The sequence below is a fragment of the Ranitomeya variabilis genome, chromosome 3, assembly GCF_051348905.1.
Source record: "Ranitomeya variabilis isolate aRanVar5 chromosome 3, aRanVar5.hap1, whole genome shotgun sequence".
NCBI lineage: Eukaryota > Metazoa > Chordata > Amphibia > Anura > Dendrobatidae > Ranitomeya > Ranitomeya variabilis.
Genome location: NC_135234.1, coordinates 269,357,575 through 269,372,211, shown reverse-complemented (window position 1 = coordinate 269,372,211; position 14,637 = coordinate 269,357,575).

The window sequence follows — 14,637 nt, the reverse complement described above, 5'->3', positions numbered from 1 at the left end:
CCCAGAGTGGCGCCGCCCGCCAAATCGGACCCAGAGTGGCGCCGCCCGCCAACTCGGACCCAGAGTGACCCGGGCCACCAACTCGGACCCAGAGTGACCCGGGCCACCAACTCGGACCCAGAGTGACCCGGGCCACCAACTCGGACCCAGAGTGACCCGGGCCACCAAATCGGACCCAGAGTGACCCGGGCCACCAAATCGGACCCAGAGTGACCCGGGCCACCAAATCGGACCCAGAGTGACCCGGGCCACCAAATCGGACCCAGAGTGATCCGGGCCACCAAATCGGACCCAGAGTGACCCGGCCCACCAAATCGGACCCAGAGTGACCCGGCCCACCAAATCGGACCCAGAGTGACCCGGGCCACCAAATCGGACCCAGAGTGACCCGGGCCACCAAATCGGACCCAGAGTGACCCGGGCCACCAAATCGGACCCAGAGTGACCCGGGCCACCAAATCGGACCCAGAGTGACCCGGGCCACCAAATCGGACCCAGGGTGGCGCCGCCCGCCAAATCGGACCCGGGGTGGCGCCGCCCGCCAAATCGGACCCGGGGTGACGCCGCCCGCCAAATCAGACCCGGGGTGGCGCCGCCCACCAAATCGGACCCGGGGTGGCGCCGCCCGCCAAATCAGACCAGGGGTGGCGCCGCCCGCCAAATCGGACCAGGGGTGGCGCCGCCCGCCAAATCGGACCCAGGGTGACGCCGCCCGCCAAATCGGACCCAGAATGGCGCCGCCCACCAAATCGGACCCAGAGTGGCGCCGCCCGCCAAATCGGACCCAGAGTTGCACCGCCCGCCAAATCGGACCCAGAGTGGCGCCGCCCGCCAAATCAGACCCAGAGTGGCGCCGCCCGCCAAATCGGACCCAGAGTGGCCTCAACCCTGAGGGGCTACAACTACCAAACCAGCGCCTGAGGGGCACCCAAGTGTGAAAGTCTTGCAGGGGCAGCCCGGGCACCATTCCAAAGCACTATCTGTAGTTCCTTCAGGAAATACCCATCTAGTTCTTATTATTATTATTCAGTCCGCACGTAATGCGGCCCGAACCGCTAAACTCACAGACTCCAGTGAGGTGTCATTTCGAAGCCAGCGTTCCTGAGAGGTGTGCTAAGTATTTTTCGTGTCGATCGGATTTGTAGTTTTGGCGCAATTTGCGTTTGAAAAAAGTGTCTCAATGCATTTCAATAGGGAAATTTTCCAATACGTTTATAATGGGCCTGATTTCTGAGGCAATTTCTAAAAATAACTGCCACCTGGCTGATTACCTCATTGATATGCGCAGTGAGACCCAGTTACTATGCCAACGCCTATAAACTCTACCAGCCCACCAGGTCACAAGTTTTGTCAGATAATATCAGCTCTTAAAGTGACAGTACAGCACAATTACAAAGCACTATCTGTAGTCTTATCATTATTGCCCCGCTCACCAAATCGGACCCAGCCCACCAAATCGGACCAGAGTGCCCCCGCTTGCCAAATCGGACCCAGAGTGCCCCCGCCCGCCAAATCGGACCCAGAGTGGCGCCACCCGTCAAGTCGGACCCAGAGTGGCGCCGCCCGCCAAATCGGACCCAGAGTGGCGCCGCCCGCCAAATCGGACCCAGAGTGGCACCGCCCGCCAAATCGGACCCAGAGTGGCGCCGCCCGCCAAATCGGACCCAGAGTGGCGCCTGTTGTGAAATTGGATTCTGGGCTCCCCCGGTGTCCACTTGTGGAATTGAACTTGTGTGCATCTTCCCCTCTGTTCACCTGCTCCTATCAGTATGTGGGAGTCGCTATATAACCTTGCTCCTCTGTCAGTTTCATGCCGGTCAACAATGTAATCAGAAGCCTTTCTGTGCATTTTCCTGCTACTAGACAACTCCCAGCTAAGTTGGACTTTTGTCCTTGTGTGTTTTTGCATTTTGTTCCTGTTCACAGCTGCTGTTTCGTTACTGTGTCTGGAAAGCTCTTGTGAGCGGAAATTGCCACTCTGGTGTTATGAGTTAATGCTAGAGTCTTAAAGTAATTTCTGGATGGTGTTTTGATAGGGTTTTCTGCTGACCATGAAAGTGCCCTTTCTGTCTTCCAGCTATCTAGTAAGCGGACCTCGATTTTGCTAAACCTATTTTCATACTACGTTTGTCATTTCATCTAAAATCACCGCCAATATATGTGGGGGCCTCTGTCTGCCTTTTGGGAAAATTTCTCTAGAGGTGAGCCAGGACTGTCTTTTCCTCTGCTAGGATTAGGTAGTTCTCCGGCTGGCGCTGGGCATCTAGGGATAAAAAAACGTAGGCATGCTACCCGGCCACTTCTAGTTGTGCGGCAGGTTTAGTTCATGGTCAGTATAGTTTCCATCTTCCAAGAGCTCGTTCTCATATATGCTGGGCTATGTTCTCTCGCCATTGAGAATCATGACAGTTTGACCGGCCATAAAAAAGGGTTAAATTTCTGGCTGAGAAAGGAGAGAAAAAAGAAGTCTGCTACAATTTTTTTTTTTTTTTTTTCTCTAGTTCTGAGTGTGCTCTTAATTGAATCACTTGCTAGTCTGCCTATACTGCAGCCTTCCTCTCTTTCTCTCCTTCTAATCCTTGAATGGCTCTGTGTTCACCTGTTTCAAATGGATCTTCAGAGTGTAGCTACAGGTTTGAATAATCTCGCCACAAAGGTACAAAATTTGCAAGATTTTGTTGTTCATGCACCTATGTCTGAGCCTAGAATTCCTTTGCCTGAATTCTTCTCGGGGAATAGATCTCACTTTCAAAATTTTAAAAATAATTGCAAATTGTTTTTGTCCCTGAAGTCTCGCTCTGCCGGAGACCCTGCACAGCAGGTCAGGATTGTAATTTCCTTGCTCTGGGGTGACCCTCAAGACTGGGCTTTTGCATTGGCACCAGGGGATCCTGCGTTGCTCAATGTGGATGCGTTTTTTCTGGCCTTGGGGTTGCTTTATGAGGAACCTCATTTAGAGCTTCAGGCGGAAAAGGCCTTGATGTCCTTGTCTCAGGGGCAAGATGAAGCTGAAATATACTGCCAAAAATTCCGCAAATGGTCTGTGCTTACTCAGTGGAATGAGTGCGCCCTGGCGGCGATTTTCAGAGAAGGTCTCTCTGATGCCATTAAGGATGTTATGGTGGGGTTCCCTGTGCCTGCGAGTCTGAATGAGTCCATGACGATGGCTATTCAGATCGATAGGCGTCTGCGGGAGCGCAAACCTGTGCACCATTTGGCGGTGTCTACTGAGAAAACGCCAGAAAATATGCAATGTGATAGAATTCTGTCCAGAAGCGAGCGGCAGAATTTTAGACGAAAAAATGGGTTGTGTTTCTATTGTGGTGATTCAACTCATGTTATATCAGCATGCTTTAAGCGTACTAAGAAGCCTGACAAGTCTGTTTCAATTAGCACTTTACAGTCTAAGTTTATTCTATCTGTGACCCTGATTTGTTCTTTGTCATCTATTACCGCGGACGCCTATGTCGACTCTGGCGCTGCTTTGAGTCTTATGGATTGGTCCTTTGCCAAACGCTGTGGGTATGATTTGGAGCCATTGGAGGCTCCGATACCTCTGAAAGGGATTGACTCCACCCCATTGGCTAGTAATAAACCACAATACTGGACACAAGTGACTATGCGTGTTAATCCGGATCACCAGGAGGTTATTCGCTTTCTGGTGCTGTATAATCTACATGATGTTTTGGTGCTGGGATTGCCATGGCTGCAATCTCATAACCCAGTCCTCGACTGGAGAGCTATGTCTGTGTTAAGCTGGGGATGTAAAGGAACTCATGGGGACGTACCTTTGGTTTCCATTTCATCATCTATTCCCTCTGAGATTCCTGAATTCTTGTCTGACTTTCGTGACGTTTTTGAAGAACCCAAGGGTGGTTCACTACCTCCGCACCGGGAGTGCGATTGTGCCATAGACTTGATCCCGGGTAGTAAATACCCTAAGGGTCGTTTATTTAATCTGTCTGTGCCTGAACACGCTGCTATGCGAGAATATATAAAGGAGTCCTTGGAAAAGGGACATATTCGTCCTTCGTCATCTCCCTTAGGAGCCGGTTTTTTCTTTGTGTCTAAGAAAGACGGCTCTTTGAGGCCGTGTATTGATTATCGACTTTTGAATAAAATCACGGTTAAATATCAATATCCGTTACCACTGCTTACTGATTTGTTTGCTCGTATAAAGGGGGCCAAGTGGTTCTCTAAGATTGATCTCCGTGGGGCGTATAATTTGGTGCGAATCAAGCAGGGGGATGAGTGGAAAACCGCATTTAATACGCCCGAGGGCCATTTTGAGTATTTGGTGATACCTTTTGGTCTTTCAAATGCCCCTTCAGTCTTCCAGTCCTTTATGCATGACATTTTCCGCGATTATTTGGATAAATTTATGATTGTGTATCTGGATGATATTCTGATTTTTTCGGATGACTGGGACTCTCATGTCCAGCAGGTCAGGAGGGTTTTTCAGGTTTTGCGGTCTAATTCCTTGTGTGTGAAGGGTTCTAAGTGTGTTTTTGGGGTTCAAAAGATTTCCTTCTTGGGATACATTTTTTCCCCCTCTTCCATCGAGATGGATCCTGTCAAGGTTCAGGCTATTGGTGATTGGACGCAACCCTCTTCTCTTAAGAGTCTTCAGAAATTTTTGGGCTTTGCTAACTTTTATCGTCGATTTATTGCTGGTTTTTCTGATGTTGTAAAACCATTGACTGATTTGACTAAGAAGGGTGCTGATGTTGCTGATTGGTCCCCTGATGCTGTGGAGGCCTTTCGGGAGCTCAAGCGCCGCTTTTCTTCCGCCCCAGTGTTGCGTCAGCCTGATGTTGCTCTTCCTTTTCAGGTTGAGGTCGACGCTTCTGAAATCGGAGCTGGGGCGGTGTTGTCGCAGAGAAGTCCCGACTGCTCCGTGATGAGACCTTGTGCTTTTTTTTCCCGTAAATTTTCGCCCGCCGAGCGGAATTATGATATTGGGAATCGGGAGCTTTTGGCCATGAAGTGGGCTTTTGAGGAGTGGCGTCACTGGCTTGAGGGGGCCAGACATCAGGTGGTGGTATTGACTGACCACAAAAATTTAATTTACCTTGAGTCTGCCAGGCGCCTGAATCCTAGACAGGCGCGCTGGTCGTTGTTTTTCTCTCGGTTTAATTTTGTGGTGTCTTACCTACCGGGTTCTAAGAATGTTAAGGCGGATGCCCTTTCTAGGAGTTTTGAGCCTGACTCCCCTGGTAATTCTGAGCCCACAGGTATCCTTAAAGATGGAGTGATATTGTCTGCCGTTTCTCCAGACCTGCGGCGGGCCTTGCAGGAGTTTCAGGCGGATAGACCTGATCGTTGCCCACCTGGTAGACTGTTTGTTCCTGATGATTGGACCAGTAGAGTCATCTCTGAGGTTCATTCTTCTGCGTTGGCAGGTCATCCTGGAATCTTTGGTACCAGGGATTTGGTGGCAAGGTCCTTCTGGTGGCCTTCCCTGTCACGAGATGTGCGAGGCTTTGTGCAGTCTTGTGACGTTTGTGCTCGGGCCAAGCCTTGTTGTTCTCGGGCTAGTGGATTGTTGTTACCCTTGCCTATCCCGAAGAGGCCTTGGACGCACATCTCGATGGATTTTATTTCGGATCTGCCTGTTTCTCAGAAGATGTCTGTCATCTGGGTGGTGTGTGACCGTTTCTCTAAGATGGTCCATCTGGTTCTCTTGCCTAAGTTGCCTTCTTCTTCCGAGTTGGTTCCTCTGTTTTTTCAAAATGTTGTTCGTTTGCATGGTATTCCGGAGAATATCGTTTCTGACAGAGGGACCCAATTCGTGTCTAGATTTTGGCGGGCATTCTGTGCTAGGATGGGCATAGATTTGTCTTTTTCGTCTGCTTTCCATCCTCAGACTAATGGCCAGACCGAGCGGACTAATCAGACCTTGGAGACATATTTGAGGTGTTTTGTGTCTGCGGATCAGGATGATTGGGTTGCTTTTTTGCCTTTGGCGGAGTTCGCCCTCAATAATCGGGCCAGCTCTGCCACCTTGGTGTCCCCGTTTTTCTGTAATTCGGGGTTTCATCCTCGATTTTCCTCCGGTCAAGTGGAATCTTCGGATTGTCCTGGAGTGGATGCTGTGGTGGAGAGGTTGCATCAGATTTGGGGGCAGGTGGTGGACAATTTGAAGTTGTCCCAGGAGAAGACTCAGCTTTTTGCCAACCGCCGTCGTCGTGTTGGTCCTCGGCTTTGTGTTGGGGACTTGGTGTGGTTGTCTTCTCGTTTTGTCCCTATGAGGGTTTCTTCTCCTAAGTTTCAGCCTCGGTTCATCGGCCCGTACAAGATATTGGAGATTCTTAACCCTGTGTCCTTCCGTTTGGACCTCCCTGCATCCTTTTCGATTCATAATGTTTTTCATCGGTCATTGTTGCGCAGGTATGAGGTACCGGCTGTGCCTTCCATTGAGCCTCCTGCTCCGGTGTTGGTTGAGGGTGAGTTGGAGTACGTTGTGGAAAAGATCTTAGACTCTCGTGTTTCCAGACGGAAACTCCAGTATCTGGTCAAATGGAAGGGATACGGTCAGGAGGATAATTCTTGGGTCACTGCCTCTGATGTTCATGCCTCCGATCTTGTCCGTGCCTTTCATAGGGCTCATCCTGATCGCCCTGGTGGTTCTGGTGAGGGTTCGGTGCCCCCTCCTTGAGGGGGGGGTACTGTTGTGAAATTGGATTCTGGGCTCCCCCGGTGGCCACTTGTGGAATTGAACTTGTGTGCATCATCCCCTCTGTTCACCTGCTCCTATCAGGATGTGGGAGTCGCTATATAACCTTGCTCCTCTGTCAGTTTCATGCCGGTCAACAATGTAATCAGAAGCCTTTCTGTGCATTTTCCTGCTACTAGACAACTCCCAGCTAAGTTGGACTTTTGTCCTTGTGTGTTTTTGCATTTTGTTCCTGTTCACAGCTGCTGTTTCGTTACTGTGTCTGGAAAGCTCTTGTGAGCGGAAATTGCCACTCTGGTGTTATGAGTTAATGCTAGAGTCTTAAAGTAATTTCTGGATGGTGTTTTGATAGGGTTTTCTGCTGACCATGAAAGTGCCCTTTCTGTCTTCCAGCTATCTAGTAAGCGGACCTCGATTTTGCTAAACCTATTTTCATACTACGTTTGTCATTTCATCTAAAATCACCGCCAATATATGTGGGGGCCTCTGTCTGCCTTTTGGGAAAATTTCTCTAGAGGTGAGCCAGGACTGTCTTTTCCTCTGCTAGGATTAGGTAGTTCTCCGGCTGGCGCTGGGCATCTAGGGATAAAAAAACGTAGGCATGCTACCCGGCCACTTCTAGTTGTGCGGCAGGTTTAGTTCATGGTCAGTATAGTTTCCATCTTCCAAGAGCTCGTTCTCATATATGCTGGGCTATGTTCTCTCGCCATTGAGAATCATGACAGGCGCCGCCCGCCAAATCGGACCCAGAGTGGCGCCGCCCGCCAAATCGGACCCAGAGTGGCGCCGCCCGCCAAATCGGACCCAGAGTGGCGCCGCCCGCCAAATCGGACCCAGAGTGGCGCCGCCCGCCAAATCGGACCCAGAGTGGCGCCGCCCGCCAAATCGGACCCAGAGTTGCGCCGCCCGCCAAATCGGACCCAGAGTGGCGCCGCCCGCCAAATCGGACCCAGAGTGGCGCCGCCCGCCAAATCGGACCCAGAGTGGCGCCGCCCGCCAAATCGGACCCAGAGTGACCCGGGCCACCAAATCGGACCCAGAGTGACCCGGGCCGCCAAATCGGACCCAGAGTGACCCGGGCCGCCAAATCGGACCCACAGTGGCGCCGCCCGCCAAATCGGACCCACAGTGGTGCCGCCCGCCAAATCGGACCCAGAGTGGCGCCGCCCGCCAAATCGGACCCAGAGTGGCGCCGCCCGCCAAATCGGACCCAGAGTGGCGCCGCCCGCCAAATCGGACCCAGAGTGGCGCCGCCCGCCAAATCGGACCCAGAGTGGCGCCGCCCGCCAAATCGGACCCAGAGTGGCGCCGCCCGCCAAATCGGACCCAGAGTGACCCGGGCCGCCAAATCGGACCCAGAGTGGCGCCGCCCGCCAAATCGGACCCAGAGTGGCGCCGCCCACCAAATCGGACCCAGAGTGGCGCCGCCCGCCAAGTCGGACCCAGAGTGGCGCCGCCCGCCAAATCGGACCCAGAGTGGCGCCGCCCGCCAAATCGGACCCAGAGTGACCCGGCCCGCCAAATCGGACCCAGAGTGGCGCCGCCCGCCAAGTCGGACCCAGAGTGGCGCCGCCCGCCAAGTCGGACCCAGAGTGGCGCCGCCCGCCAAGTCGGACCCAGAGTGGCGCCGCCCGCCAAGTCGGACCCAGAGTGGCGCCGCCCGCCAAATCGGACCCAGAGTTACCCGGCCCACCAAATCGGATCCAGAGTGACCCGGCCCACCAAATCGGACCCAGAGTGACCCGGCCCACCAAATCGGACCCAGAGTGACCCGGCCCACCAAATCGGACCCAGAGTGACCCGGGCCACCAAATCGGACCCAGAGTGACCCGGGCCACCAAATCGGACCCAGAGTGACCCGGGCCACCAAATCGGACCCAGAGTGACCCGGGCCACCAAATCGGACCCAGAATGACCCGGGCCACCAAATCGGACCCAGAGTGACCCGGGCCACCAAATCGGACCCAGAGTTACCCGGGCCACCAAATCGGACCCAGAGTGACCCGGGCCACCAAATCGGACCCAGAGTGACCCGGGCCACCAAATCGGACCCAGAGTGACCCGGGCCACCAAATCGGACCCAGAGTGACCCGGGCCACCAAATCGGACCCAGAGTGACCCGGGCCACCAAATCGGACCCAGAGTGACCCGGGCCACCAAATCGGACCCAGAGTGACCCGGGCCACCAAATCGGACCCAGAGTGGCCTCAACCCTGAGGGGCTACAACTACCAAACCAGCGCCTGAGGGGCACCCAAGTGTGAAAGTCTTGCAGGGGCAGCCCGGGCACCATTCCAAAGCACTATCTGTAGTTCCTTCAGGAAATACCCATCTAGTTATTATTATTAGGCTTTTTTCCGCAATTAATGCGGCTCGAACCGCTAAACGCACAGACTCCAGTGAGGTGTCATTTCGAAGCCAGCGTCCACGAGAGGTGTGCTAAGTATTTTTCGTGTCGATCGGATTTGTAGTTTTGGCGCAATTTGCGTTTGAAAATTGTTTTCCCCCCATTGGAAAGCATTGCTCAATGCATTTCAATAGGGAAATTTCCTCATAGGGTATAATGGCCTGGTTTCTGAGGCAATTTCAAAACTGCCACCTGGCTGATTAGCTCATTGATATGCGCAGTCAGACGCAGTTACTATGCCAACGCCTACGAGCCCACTAGGAAACAGGTTTTGTCAGTCAGATAATATCAGCTCCTCTCTGTTATCAGCCATTCCCCTGTCCTGCTGTCAGTCTATTTATTCTTATTAGGCTTTTTTCCCGCAATTATTCTCTCTGTTATCAGCCATTCCCCGTACTGCTGTCAGTCTATTTCTCTCTGTTATCAGCCATTCCCCTGTCCTGCTGTCAGTCTATTCTCTGTTATCAGCCATTCCCCGTCCTGCTATCAGTCTATTCTCTCTGTTATCAGCCATTCCCCCATCCTGCTGTCAGTCTATTTCTCTGTTATCAGCCATTCCCCTGTCCTGCTGTCAGTCTATTCTCTCTGTTATCAGCCATTCCCCCATCCTGCTGTCAGTCTATTTCTCTCTGTTATCAGCCATTCCCCTGTCCTGCTGTCAGTCTATTTCTCTCTGTTATCAGCCATTCCCTTGTCCTGCTGTCAGTCAGAGTGACCCGGCCCACCAAATCGGACCCAGAGTGACCCGGGCCACCAAATCGGACCCAGAGTGACCCGGGCCACCAAATCGGACCCAGAGTGACCCGGCCCACCAAATCGGACCCAGAGTGACCCGGCCCACCAAATCGGACCCAGAGTGACCCGGCCCACCAAATCGGACCCAGAGTGACCCGGGCCACTAAATCGGACCCAGAGTGACCCGGCCCACCAAATCGGACCCAGAGTGACCCGGCCCACCAAATCGGACCCAGAGTGACCCCGCCCACCAAATCGGACCCGGAGTGACCCGGGCCACCAAATCGGACCCAGAGTGACCCGGCCCACCAAATCGGAACAAGAGTGACCCGGCCCACCAAATCGGACCTAGAGTGACCCGGCCCACCAAATCGGACCCAGAGTGACCCGGCCCACCAAATCGGACCCAGAGTGACCCGGGCCACCAAATCGGACCCAGAGTGACCCGGCCCACCAAATCGGACCCAGAGTGACCCGGCCCACCAAATCGGACCCAGAGTGAGCCGGCCCACCAAATCGGACCCAGAGTGACCCGGGCCACCAAATCGGACCCAGAGTGACCCGGCCCACCAAATCGGACCCAGAGTGACCCCGCCCACCAAATCGGACCCAGAGTGACCCCGCCCACCAAATCGGACCCGGAGTGACCCGGGCCACCAAATCGGACCCGGACTGACCCGGCCCACCAAATCGGAACAAGAGTGACCCGGCCCACCAAATCGGACCTAGAGTGACCCGGCCCACCAAATCGGACCCAGAGTGACCCGGCCCACCAAATCGGACCCAGAGTGACCCGGGCCACCAAATCGGACCCAGAGTGACCCGGCCCACCAAATCAGACCCAGAGTGACCCCGCCCACCAAATCGGACCCAGAGTGACCCCGCCAACCAAATCGGACCGGGAGTGGCCTCAACCCTGAGGGGCTACAACTACCAAACCGGCGCCTGAGGGGCACCCAAGTGTGAAAGTCTTGCAGGGGCAGCCCGGGCACCATTCCAAAGCACTATCTGTAGTTCCTTCAGGAAATACCCATCTAGTTATTCTTCTTATTATTATTATTCAGTCCGCAGTTAATGCGGCCTGAACCGCTTCACTCACAGACTCCAGTGAGGTGTCATTTCGAAGCCAGCGTCCCCAAGAGGTGTGCTAAGTATTTTTCGTGTCGATCGGATTTGTAGTTTTGGCGCAATTTGCGTTTGAAAAAAGTGTTTCAATGCATTTTAAAAAGGAAATTTTCCCATACGTTTATAATGGGCCGGATTTCTGAGGCAATTTCTAAAAATAACTGCCAACTGCCACCTGGCTGATTAGCTCATTGATATGCGCAGTCAGACTCAGTTACTATGCCAACGCCTACGAACTCTACCATGACACAGTTTTGCCAGATAATATCAACTCTTAAAGTGACCCACCCACCAAATCGGATCCCGAGGTGCGCAGCCCACCAAATCGTACCCCGAGTGGCCTCGCCCTCCAAATCGGACCCAGAGTGGCCCCGCCCACCAAATCGGACCCCGAGTGGCCCCGCCCACCAAATCGGACCCAGAGTGACCCCGCCCACCAAATCGGACCCAGAGTGACCCCGCCCACCAAATCGGACCCAGAGTGGCGCCGCCCGCCAAATCGGACCCAGAGTGGCGCCGCCCGCCAAATCGGACCCAGAGTGGCACCGCCCACCAAATCGGACCCAGAGTGGCGCCGCCCGCCAAATCGGACCCAGAGTGGCGCCGCCCGCCAAATCGGACCCAGAGTGGCGCCGCCCACCAAATCGGACCCCGAGGTGCCCCGCCCGCCAAATCGGACCCCGAGGTGCCCCGCCCGCCAAATCGGACCCAGAGTGGCGCCGCCCGCCAAATCGGACCCAGAGTGACCCCGCCTGCCAAATCGGACCCAGAGTGACCCCGCCCGCCAAATCGGACCCAGAGGGACCCCGCCCGCCAAATCGGACCCAGAGGGACCCCGCCCGCCAAATCGGACCCAGAGTGACCCCGCCCACCAAATCGGACCCAGAGTGACCCCGCCCACCAAATCGGACCCAGAGTGACCCCGCCCACCAAATCGGTCCCCGAGTGACCCCGCCCACCAAATCGGTCCCCGAGGTGCCCCGCCCGCCAAATCGGACCCCGAGGTGCCCCGCCCACCAAATCGGACCCCGAGGTGCCCCGCCCGCCAAATCGGACTCTGAGTGGCCCCGCCCGCCAAATCGGACTCTGAGTGGCCCCGCCCGCCAAATCGGACTCGGAGTGGCCCCGCCCGCCAAATCGGACTCGGAGTGGCCCCGCCCGCCAAATCGGACTCGGAGTGGCCCCGCCCGCCAAATCGGACTCGGAGTGGCCCCGCCCGCCAAATCGGACTCGGAGTGGCCCCGCCCGCCAAATCGGACTCGGAGTGGCGCCGCCCGCCAAATCGGACCCAGGGTGGTGCCGCCCGCCAAATCGGACCCAGGGTGGCGCCGCCCGCCAAATCGGACCCAGGGTGGCGCCGCCCGCTAAATCGGACCCAGGGTGGTGCCGCCTGCCAAATCGGACCCAGAGTGGCCCCGCCCGCCAAATCGGACCCAGAGTGGCCCCGCCCGCCAAATCTGACCCAGAGTGGCCCCGCCCGCCAAATCGGACCCAGAGTGGCTACAACTACCAAACCAGCACCTGAGGGGCCAAGTGTGAAAGTCTTGCTGGGGCAACCCGGGCACCATTCCAAAGCACTATCTGTAGTTCCTTCAGGAAATACCCATCTAGTTCATTTTGAAAATTAAAAACTTAAGGCCAAAGCAATATTTATTTTTCTTTGGGGGGGAGAAGTAATTTTCCATTTACTCAGCATAATGTTTTACATTTCTGTGAATCGCCAGAATGTTAAAAATGCTCTCTACACCCCTAGATGAATTACTCAACAGGTGTAGTTTCCTCCTGTTGTCACTTGTGGGAGCATTCTGCTGTTTTGGCATGTCAGGGGTAGAGTTGAGCGACTTTTACTTTTTTAGGATCGAGTCGGGTTTTCCGAAACCCGACTTTCTCAAAAGTCGGGTCGGGTGAAATCGGCCGATTATTGCGTAAAGTCGGGGGCCGACTGAAACACGAAACCCAATGCAAGTCAATGGGGAATCAAAGTCGGCAGTGAGTGGAGGACAGGAAAACACCTACAGTGCCCATTTTAATGCCAAAAACATCAATTCTTATTACTTAAGCTTGCCAATCTTAATTTACTTTATAATAATAGTTACGCATTGAAAACAGGGGGTCATTGGCTAAAGTTGTGGGGAGGTAGGGCTGGCTCAAGATTTTTTTGGGCCCAGGAAACGCGGAATACATCACGGCGGTGGAGCAGGGAGAGGTAAGTATTTCAACTTTGATCCTGAGCAAGCAGGTGGGGCCCACTAGTTGGCACTGCCACAGGGCCCCTCATAGTACAGCGGTGTGTTTGATGGCGGGCGGCGCCTCCCACTGCCAGAGACACTTTTGCGTACTATGAGGGGCCCTGTGCCAGTGCCAACGAGTATGCCCCCCCACCTGATGAAGGAACCTGCACTTTCATCTGCACCTTCCTCTTTGTCCCCGTGTAAGGTGGTATAGTATGCGGGAAGGGGAACCTGACTTTCAGCAGGGTCAGATTCTGGCTGTGTAGAGTGCAAGGGGAATGTAGTGGTCTGGGTCAATGTACCAGCAGACTCATCTAGCAGTGGCTGGGCAATGGGCAGGATGAGGAGGAAACACAGATATAGGCCCAAAATTAAAAAGTAGGCTAAAAGCAGTTAAAAATTGGTAACAGGAGTACACAGGCGGCATAGCTTTGTTCAGTGGAGGACAACTGTAAGGACTGGCTGACACAGTTACTAGGCCCAAATAAGTAAGTATTCTAAATGCAGTTCAAAATTGGTAACAGGAGTACACAGGCGGCATAGCTTTGTTCAGTGGAGGACAACTGTAAGGACTGGCTGACACAGTTACTAGGCCCAAATAAGTTACATAGCTACGTAGTTATTAAGGTTGAAGGAAGACTTTAAGTCCATCTAGTTCAACCCATAGCCTAACCTAACATGCCCTAACATGTTGATCCAGAGGAAGGCAAAAAAAATCCCATGTGGCAAAGAGTAAGCTCCACATTGGGGAAAAGAATTCCTTCCCGACTCCACATACAGCAATTAGACTAGTTTAAATTAAAAAGATCATCAGAAAGGTCTTTGTACTGTCCCCTCATATATTAATACATTAAAATAAGATCACCCCTTAGTCTTTGTTTTTCCAAACTAAACAGCCCCAAGTGTAATAACCTATCTTGGTATTGCAGACCCCCCAGTCCTCTAATAACCTTGGTCGCTCTTCTCTGCACCCGCTCTAGTTCAGCTATGTCTTTCTTATACACCGGAGACCAGAACTGTGCACAGTATTCTAAGTGTGGTCGAACTAGTGACTTGTATAGAGGTAAAATTATGTTCTCCTCATGAGCATCTATGCCTCTTTTAATGCATCCCATTATTTTATTTGCCTTTGTAGCAGCTGCCTGACACTGGCCACTAAATGTGAGTTTGTCATCCACCCATACACTTAGGTCTTTTTCATTGATGGTTTTGCCCAGAGTTTTAGAATTAAGCACACAGTTATACATCTTATTACTTCTACCCAAGTGCATGACCTTACATTTATCCCCATTAAAGCTCATTTGCCATTTATCAGCCCAAGCTTCTAGTTTACATAAATCATCCTGTAATATAAAATTGTCCTCCCCTGTATTGATTACCCTGCAGAGTTTAGTGTCATCTGCAAATATTGAAATTCTACTCTGAATGCCCCCTACAAGGTCATTAATAAATATGTTAAAAAGA